Consider the following 10,131-nt stretch of genomic DNA (forward strand, 5'->3'; position numbering starts at 1 on the left):
AATAGATGCTTTTAATTTTCCTAGAGTTTTTAATCTCAGGATCTGTAGTGGTCCTGGAAGGGGCCCTTCATCCTGATAAAGGCCCTGTAACAGCTGAGCTGCAGCCTCTGCCTCTGCAAACAGTGCAGAAGCCTTGCCCACTAGGGAAACACAGGGAGCTCCTGACACCCTTTATATGGGGGTAATAGCGAAAAATCAGAAGCCCCCAAAAACCGGGACCCCCTCTGACCTACGGATGGCAAACCATATCATCACAGAGAACTGTATTAAAGTGAACATCTCCACTCACTTCTCTAAAATGAATAAATGGTCCTTGGAGCCAGAGGAGTGCTTCCCTCAAGATTCTCTGGAATGAGCTGAGAGCAGCCCATGAGGAGAAAGGCCATTCAGTTTATTATTGGGGAATCTCCGAAGAGCAGTGGCTCAGTGGGTAACCTAGCTAGGCACGGGTGTCTCTGCGCTTTCGTACAAAGTGGGGGGGAGAGGGAAGATGCAGGCAAGTCGAGGAGTAATGATATTTAAGAAGAATGTAGGTCTGGAGAGATGGCTCAGCGGTTAAGAGCACTGACTACTCTTCCAGAGGTCCTGAGTTCAAATCCCTGCAACCACATGGTGGCTCACAACCATCTGTAATGAGATCTGATGCCCTCTTCTGGTGTGTCTGAAGACAGTGACAGTGTACTTATGTATAATAAGTCATTAAAAAAAATAAAAAAAGAAGAAGAAGAATGTAGCTTCTATCAAAAGGTGACATTCCCCAGCCTCCCTTTCCAGGAGGGACCTCTAACAAGTCTGGGCTTTCAACAGAATGGAATAATGGAATAAAGTCTCTTCTAGTGCCTGCTGTTAGCTGAGAGCCTTTAATTTAGTCAGTACTGCTTGCATACAGATGTGCGAGTGAGAGGCTTGTGCAGAATACTGAAATCTTCCTCTATTGGCCTTACAGCCTTAGTACGGGGTCTCTCACAGGACGAGAACCTTGATGGTTTGGTGAGGCTCACTGGTGAACAAGCTCATAGACAGGATCTACCTGTCTCTGCTCCCCCAGGGCTGGGATCCCAGGCCTCGGCCATCTTGACTTTTACGAGAGAGCTTAGGATTCAAACCTGGGTACTCATGCGCGTAGAGCAAGCTCTCTGACCCACCCATCCCCGAGGTGAAATATATTTCGGTAAAATTCCCTGGGCTTGTTGATTTCAACGTGAGGAAGGAGACACACAGAGACACACAGCAGTCTCAGAGAGCCGCCATTTTTCACACTCAGGGAAGCCAAAGCCTGGAGTCCTCCTGTGAGTGTCTTGTTAAAACTCTGGTTTTAAGCAGGCCTCTGTGCCTCTCTTTCTTGAGGGAATGCTCACAACCTAAGCAAACTGGAAGGGCTGCAGACACCACAGCCAATAGCCACATGCTCAGCCTGACAACACAGCAGGAGACCTGGCCCAAGCAATTGTCCCCTGACCTCCACACTAGGTCATCATGACCCAAGGCAGGAGCTTCCTTCCTTCAAGGCTTTCCCAGCAGAAGTTCATCCAGACAAGGTGTTGGTTGGTAAAAGCATTTCAGCCTTGCACTGGTTCGTGATTCTTTCAGAAGGCAGTTTACAGGCTTCAGCTGGGCGTGAAGCCCACATTACTAACACTGCTGATTAGCCCAGTCAGGTCAGGTCACAGTGAGGGTGCCATTTTTACTTATAACCAGGATGGGGCTCCTTGACCTCCAACTATAGGAGAATTAGGATGAGTGGGACGTGACTCAGGCACTGCTTTTAAGGTTGCTATTATTTTGATTCAAAGGAGAAAGGAAAAGGCCATTGAGTCAGGCAAGCAGGCACCAGCAGGACATGTCAGTCCCAGATAGAGTCCACGCTGCGGAACCTTAAATAGACTCAAATGTGGTCCCTGTCCTTCAGATGTTCATCCCCTCCCCTCCCAAAAGTTTCATATTGCCCCATCCCTGCCCCCTAGGGTTGCAAGGCTCTGGGTTTGAGCTTCAGGTACTGAAAACAAGGCGTTCTGTTGTCTGGCCCTTGGGAAGCTTGGCTGGAGTAAGTCACATTGAGGTGCTAGTTCTGAGCTTAGTACCAAGAGTGGTGCTACAAGACCTAATCTTGGTACTTAGAGGTGGGGATAAGAGAGCCAAGTTCAAGGCCAACCTGGGTTACATTCGACCCCATCTCAACATCCCCCACAAAGACCCCAAAATAAAACAACATAATGTGTGTGCGTGTCCTCAAATCTTGATCATTTTCACTTCTGAAAGTTTTCATGGTCTCTCAACCTCACATGACCAAAGCAATGACATTGTTATTTCAGGGCAATAGAGTCCCTAAGTTGTCAGTGTGGTTTGTGTTTCCGGTGCCGGCCTACCTGTGTGGTATAAAGGATGACTATTTAGCTTTCTGTAGCTGTGATAACCATCACGACCAAAGCAACTTAGAAGAGGAACAGGTTTACTTGGTTTACACTTCCAGTTAGTCTCAGAAACTCAGAACTGAAGTGGAAACCATAGAGGAATGTTGCCTGCCCCGCCATCTTTCTTATACAGCCCAGACACACCTGCCTAGGGATGGCGCCGCCCACAGTGGGCTGTGCCCTCCATCAGTCTCTTACACACGTGACCAAGCCAATCTGATGGAGACAGTTCTGCAATTGAGGTTTCCTCTTCCCAGGTAACAACGTGTTATGCCAAGTTTACAATAAAAACTAACCGTGTGCCTTTGATCACAGCACTCAAGAGGCAGAGGTAGGCGGATCTCTGCAAGCTTGAGGCCAGCCTAGTCTACAAAGAGAGTTCTAGGATAGCCAATGTTACCCAGAGAGACCCCATCTTGAAAAAACAAAACAAAATAAAACCAAACAACCAAAGACTAACGATAATGACTAATACAGAGGAGGATGCCTGTGACTGTTAAACCTTCGATGGTTTTGGTCTCGGTAGGCCTTAGACACCAATGTTGGGAGAAGTGATGCCTTCTACTTGCCTCTTTTATTTCAAAGACCTTGCTTTGATAACCTTGGGATAACAACACCCCATGATGAGGGCCAGAATCCTCGGCTCAAACTCCTAAGCTGAGACCAGAAGGCAGGTGCTGCAACAGGCACAAGCTGAGGTTGGCTGATTAACTCACCCTCACACCCTACACTGGGAGAGTTCTCAGGTAGATTATCCTGCTGGGTGACTCTCTAGTCTCCTGCTTTCCCCTAAACCACAGCCCTGTCTGGCCTCAGCAACTGCCAGCAAGGGCACCCACACATCCCGGCTCCCATCCAGCAGCACCAAACACTCGGGAGGCACTGTCGACCCACCCTGGGCGCCCTGACACCGAGCCAGGAGCCTGTGGGGAAGATAGTGACGTGAGGTAGTGACATGAGGTAGTGACGTGAGGTAGTGACGTGAGGTAGTGCCTGTTGTTCAGGGCAGTTCATTCTAGAGCTGCAGTTCTGCAAAGCCTGGAGAGAGGGAACTCAGGCAAGTGAAGTTTAAGCTCAGGCACAGGGTAAAGCTCTGACAAATAGATACTAGGGCGTAGGATTTGGTTTTATTTATTTTAATTTTGTTGTTTTGTTTTTGTTTTCTTTCTTTTTTAAAAGTATTTATTTATTTATTTATTTATTTATTTATTTATTTATTTAATGTATATGACTACACTGTCACTGTCTTCAGACACACCAGAAGAGGTCATCAGATCCCATACAGATGGTGGTAAGCCACCATGTGGTTGCTGGGATTTGAACTCAGATCTCTGGAGGCACTGTCAGTGCTCTTTTTTTTTTTCCCTTTTAATAATTTTTTCTTTTTTTTTTTTTTTTTTTTTTTTTGGTTTTTTTTTTTTCCGGAGCTGGGGACCGAACCCAGGGCCTTGTGCTTGCTAGGTAAGCGCTCTACCACTGAGCTAAATCCCCAACCCCATAATTTTTTCTTTTTTTTCATCTTTGTTAACTTGGGTATTTCTTATTGACATTTCGATTGTTATTCCCTTTCCCGGTTTCTGGGCCAACATCCCCCCCACTTCTCTATGGGTGTTCCCCTCCCCATCCTCCCCCCAACAATCCCGTTCACTGGGGGTTCAGTCTTGGCAGGACCAAGGGCTTCCCCTTCCACTGGTGCTCTTACTAGGATATTCATTGCTACCTATGAGGTTGGAGCCCAGGGTCAGTCCATGTAAAGTCTTTGGGTAGTGGCTTGGTCCCTGGAAGCTCTGGTTGGTTGGCATTGTTGTTCATATGGGGTCTCAAGCCCCTTCAAGCTCTTTCAGTCTTTTCTCTGATTCCTTCAATAGTGTACTCATATACAATAAATAAATAAGTCTTCAAATGCTGGAAAAGGCATATGATTCCATGCCCACCTTAATTTTGATTGTGTGTGTGTGTGTGTGTGTGTGTGTGTGTCTGTCTGTCTGTCTGTCTGTCTGTCTGTCTGTGTGGAGGCTCAGGGGATAACTTTTAGGAGTTGCTTTTCTTTTTCTACCAGGTAGGTCTGGGAAATCAAACTTGGCTCGTTTCACTGGGTGTCTGTGTCTTTACCAGAAGAGCAACTCAGCGACCCCAACCTTAATTTTTTTTTCTCTTTGAGACAAGGTTTCTCTCTGTAGACCATGATGCTGGCCTCTAGTTCTCACCAATCCTCCTGCCTCAACCTCTAAAGAGTTGTTTTCAGAACAGACTGCACTGAAGACTTGACTGGCTGGAATCGTGTTTTAGTCACGGGAAGAGCAGGAAAGGAGGCATGAATGGGAGAGAATGTGGGGCCAGGCCTCCACCCTGCCTCTCAGAGCCTAGCTAGCTGCTTGTGTGTTGGGTTGCTTCTATCAGCACTAACGGATTGATGGGCCTTGATGTGAAGGAGTTCAGTGTGACCCCGTGTGGTGCATGTTCAGTTCCAGTGATCCCTGCAGGTGAACTGTGCCGGGTAAGGAACTGAGGGCTGGGCGGGCTGCGCTGGCCTTAGTCCAAGACCAGCTTTCTGCTTTGTACTTAAAGTCAAGTTAGTCAGCAAATCCACCAGCTCCCTGCCTGCCTCTGGCACTAGGCCCAGACACCCAAAATGCAGCCCTTCCTGGGGCAGATCCTAGAGAACACCTGCCAAATGGCTCTGTGCTTCCCTGCCTGCCCCAGGCCTCACCCCTCTTTATAACCATCCAGGCTGGGTGGGAGCTAAGGAACAGGACCAAGGTTGTCAGCCCCACCTTAGCTAGGCCCCACATCTGATGACTCAACCTTCAAGTCTTCAGTGCAGTCTGTCCTTCACACCTGTGATAACCCCTTCTGCTCGCACCTACACCTTCAGATACACCCACTGAGCTGTAGCCTGGGCTTCAGAGCAATATCCTTTGGGACCTCTTTTAAAAAAAAAAAAAAAAAAAAAAAAAAAGATCCGTGCCAGGTCGTACCCAGACCAGTTTTATCAGCCTCTCTGGGAGGGAGGGCACCCTGTTCCACACCCATCAGTAATTTCTGAAACTCCTTGGATGACTGCCAATGTGCAGACCAAGTGGGAGGTGGGGACCAGCGTTCCCTGCTCCACAGGGTAGTGTGAGCAGAAGCAGCTTGTGAGAAATTCAGAGCCCTGCTGCGTTTTAATAAGATCTCCAGGGATTTCCTGAACTGTCAAGGGGCAGGGACACCCTTGCTGGTCCAAGTGCACTGCTGGGGATTTTACACACACAGACACATACAGACACACACACACACACACACACACACACACACACACACACACAGACACGCGCACACGCACACACGACACCATCTCATGCAATTCTCACATCCCTCTCAAACAAACAAGGAAACAAACCTTATTCATCCGGTAGTTCTTATTTAATTAGCACCTATGAGAGGCTCTGTGCTAGAGCTTGGGCTAAAATCAGGCTAGGCGGAGGCTGGGGAAGGTCTCGAGGCTAATGGAATGTAGATATCAACCTCTTCACTCACCGACTGTGTGTTTCTGGGCAACTTCCTCAGTCTCTTTGAGCCCGGGTTTCTTCTTCAGAACAAGGCTATTAATAATCGCACTGCCATGATTGGGGGAACTTCTCTAAGTCAAGTACTCACCAACTCTGGGACTAGGCTAAAGCAAGTAAGGACACGATTATAACAAAGCCACAGGGTGGCAGTGAGGGAGGAGACTAGAGGCTGAAGAGCGAGGGGGGCTCAGCCCAGGAATGTGCTCTTTTGGGAACCCGCAGAAGCACAGTCTGGGTGCTGCGGACCAGGCTGCTGGATCCCCGCCCCTCTAGGCAGGCTGTCTGTTCCCTGACCAATGCAGAGACGGCTCTCGGGTCAGCCTATTTTTGGTACCAGGGATCTGAGCCTCAGAATGCACTCTTTCCTGGCTAAAACCCTTTGTGGCTCGGGAGGCAAACACCCGGCAAGCTCTCTGACCCTGGGGTGGGTCTCGCGCGGATGGTCCCCGCAGGCTGTGGCACAGGCGCGGCGTGCGGCGGCGCCCCCTCCCGGCCGATGCGAGTACTGCATCTTCCCTGCGTGGCTGGTGGCTAGGTGGAAACACCACCCCTACGCGCGTGGTCTAAGTGCTCGGCGTTGGGGGCTCCAGGGTCCTCCAACCGTTCTGTTGTCTCCTGTAATTTAATTGTCTCTCCCGAAAGCGTTGCTAATTAACTCCTTTCTCTGAGAGCCGCCACACTCTCTCCCCTGCTGTTGTGGATTAATTACGCTGTGCTGGTGAGGGATTTCTTAGCCTCGGCGGGCTCCGTGGATGGGCCTCGCAGCCTCGGGCGGGCCTCCCTCTTCCTGGGCCCTGTGAGCGATCTCTACAATCTTGGGCTAAACGCAAGAACAGTGTTCTCTTGTTCGTGCGACCTCTGCAGCTTGTATCCATCAAAATCAAGTTTATGTGATTTTATCTCCTGTCTTTCCAGCTCTCAAACTATATACTGCTTCTCCTCTGAGGTTCGATTCCTGCTGTCTTACACAGCGTCCACAGCACAACACACTAAGTGGAAGGTTTGCTACAGGGCAGAATGGACCAGGTCACACAGTACATCCGCCGCACAAACAGGAGTAGGACTCAGCTTTCCTGACGCTTGGGCCAAGAACTCAGAATCACCAGGCCTGCAGTACTCGGTGTAGTGATCCTTCGGGGGAAGGCAGAGGGCACTGACTGCCTGAGGACCTGTGAGGCCACTGCTCTATTCATTCACTGTCCTCTGCCCAGATGTCTCGCCCACTCTTCTAGTACTGCATCCCAGTACTGAGCACCGTCCCAGGGCTCCTTCCCCGTGCACCCCTGCCATCACATTCTCCCCTCCCAGTTCTCCCTTCCCTAGACTCTGACTCGCCTCTCCTTTAGCTCCCTACCTGAGGACGCATCTCGTTTCATGGTCAATTTCATGGTCAATAGTGGCAAATGCCGCCAGGAACTTGAAAATACTTTGCGGGGAGGTTCGTAAAGGCATTACAAGCAGGCCAGAGGTGGGGCATTCAGGCACAGGGAGAGAGCTTGCATTCGGGACTGCTTTTTTTTTTTTTTTTTTTTTTTTTTGGTTCTTTTTTTTCGGAGCTGGGGACCGAACCCAGGGCCTTGCGCTTCCTAGGTAAGCGCTCTACCACTGAGCTAAATCCCCAGCCCCTCGGGACTGCTTTTTACCCTGAAGGCCTATCTCTCAGTGATGAGACCTTCTCGGAGGTTCCGGTGTGAGGAAGTGCCAGGCCCCACTGCAGATCTTTGCTCCTTTGTTTCCCTCAGTCTAGAGGACTTAGCTTGTGAGCCACACAGCACCAGTCACGGTTCTGCCGGAGCTCTCTTTCCCAGCGTAGTAGAAGAGCTTGTGTAGAGGCTCCGGAAGCCTACTGCCGGATACCCGACCCCCACACTCCAATGCTTCCTCTCCCTGACTCTCCAGAAGCTGGGGTTATGTTGACCTTTTGACCACCTTTAGTCTCTATAGGGGTGTAGCCAGGAGGAACCTGGGCCTTTCCTTAGAGAGGTGTCATCCTAGAATCTAGAAAGCTGCATTTTCCCAGTGCAAAGTGGTCACTCTCCCCAGTCTGGGGAAGCCTGCCACACCACCAGCAGACGGACACGTCATGAGCCTCCAGGCAGAGGAGGAGCCCGGCTCTTCCTGACCGCTACTTCCTGTGACAGTCTAGCTGTTCCTCTCATACACTGTAGGAATGAACCCAAGAATTACCGAGGGAAAATTTGATTCCGTGTTCTTTTCAGCAGAGAACTCGTTGAGTGTTTACAACAATTCGCTGTGCAGAGGGTGCTTGGAAGCAGAGGCTACACTCTGGATCAGGCCACATGGCCGAGAAGCTAGGCTCTGCCGCTTACTAACTGGGAGCCTTGGGCGAATAACTTCTCCGTGCCCCTCCCCCGGTTTTTTTTCCTTTTTAAGCTTGGGAAATAGGGTTATAGCAGAGCTGACCTCACAAGCTTGCTACAGGGGATAAATGACTTAATACAGGTGAAGTTTATGAATGACACGGCCCAGGCAATGGGGGAATGCCCGCTAATGCTAGTCTTTATTAATCCTATTAATAGAAAGATGTCAGCATGGAGGGCTGGAGAGGATGAAAGCTCAGGAGTGACGGCATCACACGCAGGCCAGAGAGGAGCCTGATTTCCAGAGGTCCTGAGTTCAATTCCCAGCAACCATCTCATCTATAATGAGATCTGGCGCCCTCTTCTGGCGTTCAGGCATACATGCAGGGAGAACATTGTATACGTAATAAATAATTAAATCTTTAAAAAAAAATATGTCATCACGGAGTTAGCACAAAACCACCCCTCTCTCCATTCCTGGTCTGTGAGGTGTGCAGTGCAGGCAGGAGACAACCCCCAGGAGGAGGTAATAACACCAACAGAGAACCATGGGAATGTAGGCATGTGGTTCCAGACTAGTCTGGTTCAGGTAAGGCAAAGCCCTGTAGAGGAATGAGATGTGGACAGGCTGGAGCCATGTCGGCTAAAGATAATTGGGCAAAAGGAAGAACTATAAGAAGGCACTAGGTCACCGGACATAGCCACAAGGGAACACCTTGGCAGGTAGGATAAGGGTGATGGACACAAGGAAGGGTCAGCCCCCACACTTCAGGGTTCTGATCTTTCTGTAAGTTATTGTGGTAGGAAGGGTTCCCTTTACCCTGTTTGCTGAGACTATGAGGAAGACACCTGAATTCCTCAGCCGCTTTGGACAGACCCTTCAGAAATGGTCTCCACTACGGAGGCCTTTCACACATCAGTTGGCCCCTTCTTCTCCCGAAGGGACACCGTGAGTTGAGGTGAGTCATGGCTTCCTAAGAAATTACTACAGTTGAGTCAGGGTCCTTAGAGAGTGTGACCTAAGGGCAGGATCCCTAACTGCGGCTCCGGGATGTAGCACTATCACTTCCAAGCCCTGACTTGTAATTCCCAGAAATCACAGGGACCTCTGTCTACGCACGCACGGCCTTCCTCTCTCCATGCCTGGCGTGCTTCTATGCATCCTGCCTCATCTACATGCTGCCTCCTCTGGGAAGCCTTCCAGCCCACCCCCGTTTGAGGGGGTGCTGCACTGTCCTCCGGGTTTCCGTAGCACCTTGTCTTCCCTTCAGCCTGCACCGACTGCTGAATCACAGCGGTCTGCAATTTGTCTTCCTCCCCGTAAGCTCCCTGAAGTCTCATTCATCTTTGCTTTTCTGGTTCTTGGCACCGCGCCTGGAACAGAGTTAGCCTCGGTGACTGTTTGAGGAATGAGTGGAGTAGCTGGGCCTGCACTGTATACAGGGAAGGTAGGAGGAGAGGAGCTGTTTCCAGGCATCGCCTGCCCCACACAGCAGGCTCTCAGGGCCACAGAAGAGATCTAGGCTCTGCCTCCTCACCCAAGCAGTCGGATTCGCCTTTCTTTAAAGTTGTTTTAAAATTATTTTTAATTGTGCGAGCGTGTCTATAAATGTATAGTCTCTGTATCTGTGCACATGAGTGCAGATTCCTGAAGAGGTAGTGGAGCCCTGTGGAGCAGGAGTCACAGGTGACTGTGAGAACCACCTGACGTGGGAGCGGGGACATGAACTCAGACCCTCTGGAAGAGCGGTATGTGTTCTTAATCGTTGAGCCATCTCCTCAGCCCCTCCTCCTCCTCCTTCTCCATATGGTGGGCATATCACAAGTATCCCTGTGACTGTAACTGGA

This window comes from Rattus norvegicus, chromosome 6 (genome assembly GCF_036323735.1).
Source record: "Rattus norvegicus strain BN/NHsdMcwi chromosome 6, GRCr8, whole genome shotgun sequence".
Lineage (NCBI taxonomy): Eukaryota > Metazoa > Chordata > Mammalia > Rodentia > Muridae > Rattus > Rattus norvegicus.